The following is a 10845-nucleotide window of genomic DNA, read 5'->3' as shown; positions in this document are numbered from 1 at the left end:
CTGTCTCATAGATTTACCTATTCTGGACATCTTATATAAATGAAATTATATAACATGTGGTCTTTTGTGACTGACTTCTTTCACTTAGCATAATGTTTTCCGGGTTCACTCATATTGTAGTATGTATCAGTACTTTATTCCGACTGGATAATATTCCATTATACAGATAGACTACATTTTAATTATCCATTTGCCAGTTGATGGATATTTGAACTGTTTCTGCTTTTTGGCTATTGTGAGTAATGCTGTTGTGAATATTTGTTTACAGGGCTTGTGTGGACATGTTTTCATTTCTCTTGTATATATATATATATATATATATATATATAATACACATATATATAATTATATATATATATAATATATATATAATTATATATATATATAATATATATATATATATATATATAATTTCTCTTGTATATATATCTAGGAATGGAGTTGCTGGGTTATATGGTAACTATGTGTTTAACATTGTGAAGAGCCAAACTTTTCCCAAGAGGCTTCACCATGTTACAATCCCACCAACAATTATGAGGGTTCTAATTCTGCACATCCTCGAATGCTTGCTTTGTCTGTCTTTTTGATTATAGGCATCCTAGTGAGTGTGAAATGCTATTTCACTGGAGCTTTGATTTGTATTCCCCTAATGGCTGATGATGTTGACCATCTCTTCATGTGCTTATTGGGTGTTTTGTATCTTCTTTGGAAAAAATCTATTTAGGTTCTAACTGGTATATTTATCTTTTTATTATCAGGTTATAAGAATTTTTCATATATTCTAGATTTCAAGTGCCTTATCAGTTATATGATTTGCAAATGTTTTATCCCATTTTGTGGGCTGACTTTTTACTTTCTTGGCAGTAACCTTTACAGCATAAAAGCTTTTAATTTGATGTGGTCTTTTGTGATGAAGTCCAATTTATCCATTTTTCTTTTGTCACTTGTACTTTTGTTGTCATATCTAACATGGCTTTGCCTAAACCAAGAGCACAAAGATTTACATGTGTGTCTTCTTTTATGTCTTTTTATTTATTTTCATCCATGTCTTCTTCTAAAAGTTTTATAGATATTTTTATAGTTTTAGCTTCTATATTTAGGCCTAGCATCCATTTAAAAATAGTATTTTGCTTCATGTATTCCCCTTCCTTTCTTTTATTTTTTATTTTTAGGTAGGCTCCAACCCAGCGTGGAGCCCAATATGGGGCTCAAACTCACCACCCTGAGATCAAGACCTGAGCCGAAATCAAGAGTTGGACACTTAACTGACTGAGCCAACCAGGTGCCCCCCCCCACTTCCTTTTAATTTAAATTAATTTTGAATATGTCAAACCAAAAAGAAGAACTTTAGAAGGAAAACAAGATACTGTTATTATTCATCTTATTTTGGACATTACATCCAATGAAGTTCCAAATGCATCTGTCTAAATCCCTTTGAAAATAGAAAATATGATTCACACTTAATACGAACTATTCATTCTAAGAATAGACATTTAATTCGACAATTATTTATTAAATATCCACCTGTCGGATATTTAATAGTGCGTTGTCAAGCACTATTCTGAGCCCTGAGGATTCTGTGGTGAACAAAACAGGTAAGGCTTTCATTTTCATGGAGTTTACACACTGGTGGAAAGAAACAGAGAAAAAACAAGTAAATAGATACATCAGTAAGATTATTTTCAGAATGATAAGTACTTTGAGAATGTAATACGAGGGAGGGACAATGTTTTGGATTACATGGTCAGACAGTCTTCTGAGTTGAGATCTGAATCAATGGCCAATAACACCAGCTTTGCAATGATTTGGGGGAAAAAAACCAAAAACAAAAAACAGCGAGCAAAGGAACAGCGAGCAAGAGACCAAGAGGTAGGAAAGAGCTTGTAGGTTCCAAGTTAAAAAACAAGAGGAAAACCAAATCTCTCTAAGTGTCTATAGGCAAATGCACAAGATTTGGGGTGGCAAACTGGAAGATAGTTCCTGAAGTGAATACAAACGTAATGAAGACCGTGTATGCCTCCAGTTTCTTATTTAAAGAGGAATCCTCAACTAACATGGTAATAAAGTTTAAAATTTAAATAAGGAAAATATTCTGTAATCAGAATTCGCTTTGTTATTCTAAAGAGGCCAGATCAATACATTCTTGAAATTTTAACCTGATACCTTAGGCATTGAGAGGGCAAAGGCATTCCCTACTTGATCCCGTGGAAACTTAAGGCATTTCTTCTTGATCCAATGGAACTTAAGCATTGCTTTTTTGTTTTTTTTAACTGAGCGAAAAGTTACCCCCTCTCCATATTCCAGGTGTTGTTGGCTTCTGTGAAGTGGATTAGAGGCAACAACACCAAACAAAAATTGCTGGCAGAAGCTTTTTTCATAGTGATATCACATTATTTATCAGGAATTACCGTAGAGCTGAGATAGAATATATCCAGGCGTTATCCCTAAAACTGAAAAATTAGAGATAATTAATTATAAGCACAATGCTCAACCATAATAAGTACTTAATAAATGGTAGCTATTATCTCAATAGCTTTGGCTGATCTTCAGTGATACTACTCTTGATTGCTGGCTGGAATCTCTTAGGTTTCTGCTGCTCCCAAAGGAAACAAATGGGAAGGGTGAAGGAGATGAAGCCTCCGTGGTTAATGTTTGCAGGAGGAGATCATATGTAGAAACTTTGGAGCAAGTTTCATATATGCAGAAATCTCAGGTTAGGCACAGATCCGGGTGTGAGGCCTACAAGCTCTTGCTGCCCACCACCACCACTGGGAGGTTCTTCCTTCCTCTAGTGCCAACTTTGTAGAATTCCGTTTGAGTTTATTAAGGGTATTCTTTTTAAATTTTAATCTGGGGTCTCTGATTGCCAAGAAATTGCATGCAAAATCTTGCATATTCCCAGGGTAGTAGTTACTTTCATCGGATCTTCTGAAGCATTTAAGAGTAAATCCATAGAAACAGTAAATAGATTAGTGGCTGCCTAGGGCTGTGGAGGAGCTGTGGGGAAGAATGGGCAGTGACTACTTACGGGTGTGGAGTTTCTTTTAGGGGTGATTAAAATGTTCCAAAATTAGATTGTGGTGATGGTTGTAGAAGTCTGTAAATATACGGAAAAATATTGAATTGTAAACTCTAAGTTGTGATGGTATGTGAATTATATCTCAAAAAAATTTTTTTAATAGTAAGCATCTAAGACATTCAAAAGATTAATTACCATTGCTGTCTGACATAAACTCCTGATCATATCTTATTTTCTAATCCCAGAAACTCACAGCTGTCATGTTCTGAGTGCCTACTATGTGCCAGGCCCTGTACTAGGTGCTTTGCATTTATTATATTATCATATAACAAACTTTGAGGGGGGATTCTAATTCACACTAAACATGAAACCAACAAATGATAAAACTGGATTTGAATTCAATTTCATCCAGCTCCAAAACCTCATGTTCCTTCTGTTATGCCACCAGTACTTCTCAAGTTTTTCCGACTAAGTACCCATAATAGCTAGAAGGATACCATTTTTGGGGGCAATGTACAATATTATTACCCTTCCATTCTGCTCTAATCAGTCATTACATTCTAACAGTTCTTCCTGTTATCTCCCAAACATCCCACTTCTCCCTCCCCATGACTAGCACTCCAATGCAGAGTATCTAGGCGTATCACTGTATATGGTAGCCCTGACTTCAAATTTCATCTGGTCTGGATTGCAGATCATATCATTCCTAGACTTGACAGCTCTTCCCTTATTACATACAGGGTAAAGTCCAGAACCCTCAGCAAAACACTGGAGGCCTTTGATAATTTGGTACTACCTACTTTCTAGCCTCCTACCCCACACACTCTAACCCTCAAACCCGATGGGACTAACTCACTCTACCCCATGCACACGAACATGCTCCATATCCTTTTTATATCTTACAATTCATGTCCTGTTCCAAGAATTCACTTAGCAAATTCCTTCTCATCCACCAGATCTCATCTTGAGTTCACTCCTGTAAGAAGCCTCCTCTGACCCTTAAACATCATGTCCTTCTGCCCTACCATGTGCTCTAATATTACCCCTTTCTACCTCATTTGCACTATTTACCACACTGCATTATCACTGTCTATTTACCTCGTGCAGTAGTTTGTAAATCTTTGCAGTGGGAGTGTTGTGTTTAGCTGTTATGCCCCCAAGTGCTGGTGCTTAGCACATAAATCTCTCTATTGAAGAATGTGCCCCTTATCTCCCATAGAATATAAACTCTTATTTCTAGTGCCTTGCATGCTTAAGTATCCTAACTATCTTTTCAGTGATACTTCAGGCATTTTGAGTATTTACTACGTGCCAGGCACGGTTCTAAATATTTAATATGGATGAACTTGTTTAAAACTCATAATAATTGTGTGAGGTCAGTGGTATCATTAACCCATTTTACATTAAGGAACCTTAGGGACAGAAAGGTTCAATAACAAGTGATGTGACCTTGAGCAAGTAAATGGCAAAACCACAATTCAAACAAAGTACACTTGACCCTTGAACTACACAGGTTTGAACTATGCAGGTCCACTTATATGTGGATTTTTTTCATTAACTACAGTATAGTACTCTAAATGTATTTTCTTAATGATTCTTTTAATAACATTTTCTTTTTATTGTAAGAATACAGTATATAATACATATACAAAATGTGTGTTAATCGACTTTTTATGTTATCAGTAAGGCTTCCTGTTAACAGTACGCTATTAGTAGTCAAGTTTTGGGGAAGTCAAAAATTATATGCAGATTTTTGACTGTGTGGGGATTAGTGCCTCTGACCCCTGAATTGTTCGATGATCAAGTCACTGTAGTCTGGTTCCAATATCTGCACTCTGACACTATGCCATGTGGCCTGTGTGTGTCTGTCCAGTGAGGGACTAAATAAATAAAATCCTTTCCAATTTCTACAGGAATAAAAGCCCAAGAGTCCTGAGCCTATTTAAGGAGGTATTAAGGAGCCTGTGTAAGGAGGCTCTTAATTTCTCCTTGATTTCATTGGAAAGGGTTGAAATACTGTGAGAACTTCAGGTACCTTCCAGGCAGTATACACAATGTTAAGTTAGCAGAGCCTGGGTTTGATCCCCAGAGCTGTGTAAACTTGACTCTCGTGATGGCCTGCTGTGGAATTAAAGGCCCTCCCATCAAACCATTACCCCACTTCATAGCCTTGTGTCTGGAGCTCAGTTCTTAACCTCTTTAACATCAGTTTCTCATCTGTTAAATAGAGATATCATCATTAGGATCTCTTAGGATTGTGAGGACTCAGTGAGTTAAAACATGCAAAACACTTAGAGCAGAGCCTGCAATTAAGTGCTCCCGGAAAGAAAAAGGAGGAGGAAAAAGTGTTTCCCCTTAGGGAGGGTCACTAACACCAAGTGGTCCTGTCAGTTGTTTGTAAATAGCTGCCAGCACCTTTTCGAAACGAGTAGGAAAGGAAGAAAAAGGATCCACACTTAAGTCAATTCTTTGCTGCTTTCCATCAATTTTGGAATTAAAGGTTAGGAGGAGAAGGCCATTGTAAACTTTTGCTAAAGGGAAATGTTGGGAGAAAACACAAATAATCACCTAGGGATTCTCCATAGCTCATCAAGAAGTGCCTGACCATATATTTATACTTAGAGAGTACCTCTCTTTTGAGGAATTTAAGTGGCTTTCAAAATTAGAACCTTTCTAGCGCAAGGGAATTCTGAACTCTGTTAATCATTTAATGGCTATGTTTCTGCCTTTCCCTCAATCACCTTTTTCTTCTTTTCCTCTCCAGCTACAAATTTCCCTCACAAACTACTTTTTAAGATGCATTTCTACCAGTAAAATCCCTGAGTTCTTTTTTGTTTATTTTGAGAGGAAATGGTTAAGAATGAAAGTAAAAGAAAACAGAGAAATACTCAGTCCCCTTGGCTGCCTGCCAGGAAAAATGCCAAATGTCAGAGGCCTTGCTGAAAGCTACCCGGCCACAAGTATGAGGGACTGGCCTACCACAAGATCATCCTCCAGGGGACTTTATACCAACAGCCTAAAAACTGGACAGCCTTGGGAACTTTTCCCTAGGAGGGCCTACAACCGGACTTGATAGTAAAATACCAGAGTCTTAAGCTCTCAAATCCACCACTAAACAAGAGCCTGGGATCTCAGGTTACATGCAAAGGATTTAGCTATGTGAATATTTTTCATTTGTCTGAGAGGCCATAGAGCACAGTGGTGAAATGCAGGCTCGGGTGCCAGAGAGACTTCGGTTTGGATCCTGGCCCACTACTTACCACCTTGGTGATTTTGAACAAATTGCTTATTCTCACCTAACTACTATGCCTTCATTTTTAATATTAGGAATAACACAAGATCCATCTGAGAGGGTTGTGGTGAGGATTAAAAGTTCCAACACAGTTAAGTACCCTGCTCAGTAAATGTTAATTACCACTACTACTAGTTTTGCCAGCCCTCAACCTTGACAGGTGGAAACCGACACCTCGTACTACTACTTCTAGGACAGAGGCCACAGGACCATACCACTCTTGGTTGTTTTCCTTATGTTTACATCAGTCAGTAACCCCAGAGGATTTGAGTGATTCTAAGAACTCAAGCATGAGTTTCCAGGGCAAAGGAAACCTAAAAGGGAGTAATTTGAATCAAGGTCAAGTGATAGATTTATTAATAACAGTGCCTATTTGAGCACGTAACACACTATTCTACCTAATCATCACAATAGCCCCAATGGGGGAATCATTACTGCTTCCTAAATAAAGACACTGAAGCTCTCAGAGGTCTACCTACCTAGTAAGTGGTAGAATTGGGATTTATCTGAGAATTATCAAACACCAAATCTTTTTTTTATTTAAAGATTTTACTTATTTATTTGACAGAGAGAGAGAGAGAGCGCACAAGCAGGGGGAGTGGCAGGTAGAGGGAGAGGGAGAAGCAGGCTCCCCACTAAGCAGAGAGCCCGACATGGGGCTCAATCCCAGGACCCTGGGATCATGACCTGAGCCGACTGAGCCACCCAGGTGCCCCGCAAACCTTCTTTTTCGTCTCTGCTATGAAGTCTTGATGCTGAAATCTTCAAGATTTAGCAATGTAATCGAGAAAAGCTCAATATTTTTACTCAAATGACGTGTGGCAAAAGCTCAAAAAGTCTCTCAGCAGTCCCTTACCCACCTCAAGATCAGAATCCTATTTAATGGCACACTTCTTAAAGGCACATGCTTAGTTAGAAGACGTTCTGAGCAAGTCCCATTTTAATTGTATTAGAAAAAGACCAAAGGACAGGGCCAATACCCTGAAACTGTCTTTTTACATTTGATAATGAATACCTACCCACAGGACAGAGCTTGTTGGAAAGCCTGAGAGACAGAGCACCCAAACAAAGAAATGGTGTGCCCTGAATAGCCCTTTGACAGAATGTTTGGTGTTTTTTTGTTTGTTTGTATTTTGTTTTTTGTTTTTTAAAGTAGGCTCCACGCTGAGCTTGAACTCACAGCACTGAGATCAAGTTCTGAGCTGAGATCAAGAGTCTGATGCCCAACTGACCCAGCTACCCAAGCACCCCAACAGAATATATTATTTAAAGATGAACACAGCAATGTCTCATCCCATGTGCTCTTCTGCAATGTGATCCTGCAACTCCCCAACAAGAGGTGGAGTTCAATGCACTTGCCCTTGAGTCTGGGCTGGTCTTAATGATGTGCTTCACCAATCAAATGTGTTGCAAGTGACAAGACATACTGGGTCTTTCACGGTTGTGTCATCAGAAACATTTCAGCTTCGGCTTGGGTCCCTTGAAATACTCTCTCTGAGAAGCTCAGGCCATACAGATAAGTCATGTGTGGGGACTCCAGGTTTCAGCCGCAGTGGAGCTCCCAGTCAACAACCAGCATCAGCTGCCAGCCTTGTGAGTCAGGCATCTTGAACATCTCGCCTACTCAACTCTACAGATAAGTGCAGCCTCAGCCAGGACCAGCTCCATAATTTGTAGGGCTCAGTGCAAAATGAAAACCTTGAGTTTCCTGTTCAAAAAATATTAAGAGATTTAAGACAGCAACAAGAGCAATGAACCAAGTGTGAGGGCCCCCTAAGCATGGGGCCCTCCGTGGCTGCATAGGTCAACATGCTATGAAGCCTACCCTGGCCATATAGTAGACTCTGATTGCAACCATTTGAGAGGCCACAAGTGAGAACTTGCCAGCTGAGCTTAGTCAACCCATATAACTATGAGACATAATGGGAAATTGTTATTTTAATTGACTAAGTCTTGGGGTGGTTTGTTATGCAGCGAAGGAAAATTAGAACATTCACACAAGACAGCTGCAGGTCCTCTACCAAAGGACCCTCTGCTTGCATACATATAGGAGTTTGATCTTACGTGATAGAACACAAACAATCCCAGATCCAGGAATATGGCTTCCCAGGGGTCAGAGAGATTTTTCTTTATTCGGGCAGATCCTGGGAGAAGAAGGTAGGCACCATAGCGGCCTCAGAAATAGCTAAAAGAAGAGGCATTACCATTAAAAATAAAAGTCAAAATATGAAGAAAGTTGTACTCTGCAATTAGATTTATTGGAGCAATGGAAGGAAATTAAAAGTGAGGAAGCTGAACCACTTTGGTTATCTCTCTAAGGTATCAGGGAGAATGAGAAATTTTCCTGGGGATGCATAAATAGCTTTATTTTCTAAAAAAGTAAAAAAACTGGATTCCACGAACTACAGCTTGGTTCCCTCATCCTGGGCTAGATTCTGGAATAGCATGTTAAAGGAATACTTGGTGAATTACTAAAAGAGAAAGAATTGATCACTAAAATCCCACACAAATTCATTAGGAACAAATCATGGTAGACACAGGCCCTGGCATACGGTAGGAAGCCGAGAAATACTTGTCCCATGAACTAATTTTATTTTCTTCTTTCATGAAGTTATCATACATTTTGTAAAGAATTCAAGACATTTAGCAACATATTTCATGAATTCCTGGAGGGAAAAAGGAGAGAAATGTGGGCCACAGGATAGTGGAGTTAGGAGTTTGTAACTGATTCAACAATCAATTACAAGCTCTTTGAAAAATTCAGCAGGTATAGACCACCTGGCCGATCTAGTGCAGGGGAATAAAGCACGGATTTTGATGTCATTGTTCTGCCATTTGCTTGTCATAAGACCTTGGGCAAATTACATAACCTCTCTCATTCTTAGTCTCCTTGCCTGAATAATAACCCATGTGGGATAGGCATGAATCAGTTAAACGGAAAACCCGGGTCAGTTGGCTCCGTTCCACCCCCAGAGAACCAGAGCAGGTGGTTCCTCTGCCACGGAGACAATTACAGTGAGAGGAGGGAAACGACCAAAGAGGAAAAGATTTTTGAGTAAGAGGAAAGTCTTCTGGGCGGTACTTGGCTCAGAAGACTGCCCTTTAATTTCAACAGACTTTAGATATAGAGGTCCCTAATAGCCTGTCCTTCCACCATAGGTCTGAGAAGAGTCACTGACAGTCTGGCACCTTTGTAGGGCTTTTGGCTTGGGGTGGGTCAAGGTTCCTGGTATTTGTGTCTGTTTTATAACTATTAGGTACAGAAACAAAACATAAGAATAATATAAATTTAGCAGCACAAATACATAATTCAGGGAAACACCATGCTTGGAAGACCCAACTTAGAGTAGCTTCAGAGACTGAGAGTTCTGTGCAGATCAATGTTAAAGGAGAAAAGCAAACAATCCAGGAATAGTGCAGGAAGCCTGACACAAGGCCTGGGCCTCACTTTCAAAGCCCTCCAGTGTAGATTTTTTATGTTATTACCAAATAAAGTTATATATTTGGTTGTCCTGGAGATATACTTACAAAATTGAAAGAAGGTCCTGTTCATTATGCAATTTTAAACTTGCATTTCATTGCTAGACCACACCACCTATAACGTGTTGACAATTGATATTTTTAATAATATTAATAAATTTAATAAGACAATCTCATGACTATGTTGTGCATGGTAAAAATATATTGCTTTTTATCATATATTAATTGTTACTGAAAACCACATAATCTAAGTATGATCACAATTTTTACCACCTCATTTTAGCATTTTTTAAAAACATAACAAGATTCTCAAAAACCATACATGGCCTGTGCTTCTCTCATTCTCTGCAAGAAGGTAGGGGAAATCCAGGTTCAGAATCATGACAGTGAAAGTAGATAATTCAGGCAGGATAGCATGGGCGCTGCTCCCTGGCTCAATTTCTGCAGAATTAGATGTCTTGGCAATGCTGGCCCTAGCTCTCTGAGTTACCATTTGTGTGTTTGGAGTTGATTTCTCCCTGGATACTAATTTTTACCCTTTAAAAAGAGGAAGATGTTGAACTTCATGATCTCTGAGATATTTTCCTTCTTTAACACTGTAATGCAGCTATGAATACCTGAGTTAAGAAAGGTGATCCTCAATTCCTTATCTAAAACATTTGGAGCCAGAAGTTTTCAGAATTCAAAAATTTTCAGATTTAAGAAAGATAACATGTGCATAGAAAGTGTATTATGTAACACTCTAGTGGGTTACACAGCAGACCTGTAATTGTAATCAAACATTAGTTCTGCAGTGAAATGTATGAATATTCATACAAAGTGGGAAATAAAGATTATAAATAGCCAAATAACATGTGAGCTCAGTTCAGGTTTGCCACTAAATGAATTCAGGTCAGGTTGGGTCTTGCCAGGAATGAGTCACAAAACAAAACAAAACAAAACACCAAGTTTCAGCTTTTACAACTTTTCAAAAGCTTTCTGATTTTATAGTTTCAAAAGATTTCTGAGTTATGCAGTTAGTACCACTCTAAAGGTATGTCTGCATATCAAATGG

The sequence above is a fragment of the Ursus arctos genome, unplaced genomic scaffold, assembly GCF_023065955.2.
Source record: "Ursus arctos isolate Adak ecotype North America unplaced genomic scaffold, UrsArc2.0 scaffold_12, whole genome shotgun sequence".
In the NCBI taxonomy this organism is placed as follows: Eukaryota; Metazoa; Chordata; class Mammalia; order Carnivora; family Ursidae; genus Ursus; species Ursus arctos.
This window is presented reverse-complemented; position numbering follows the sequence as displayed.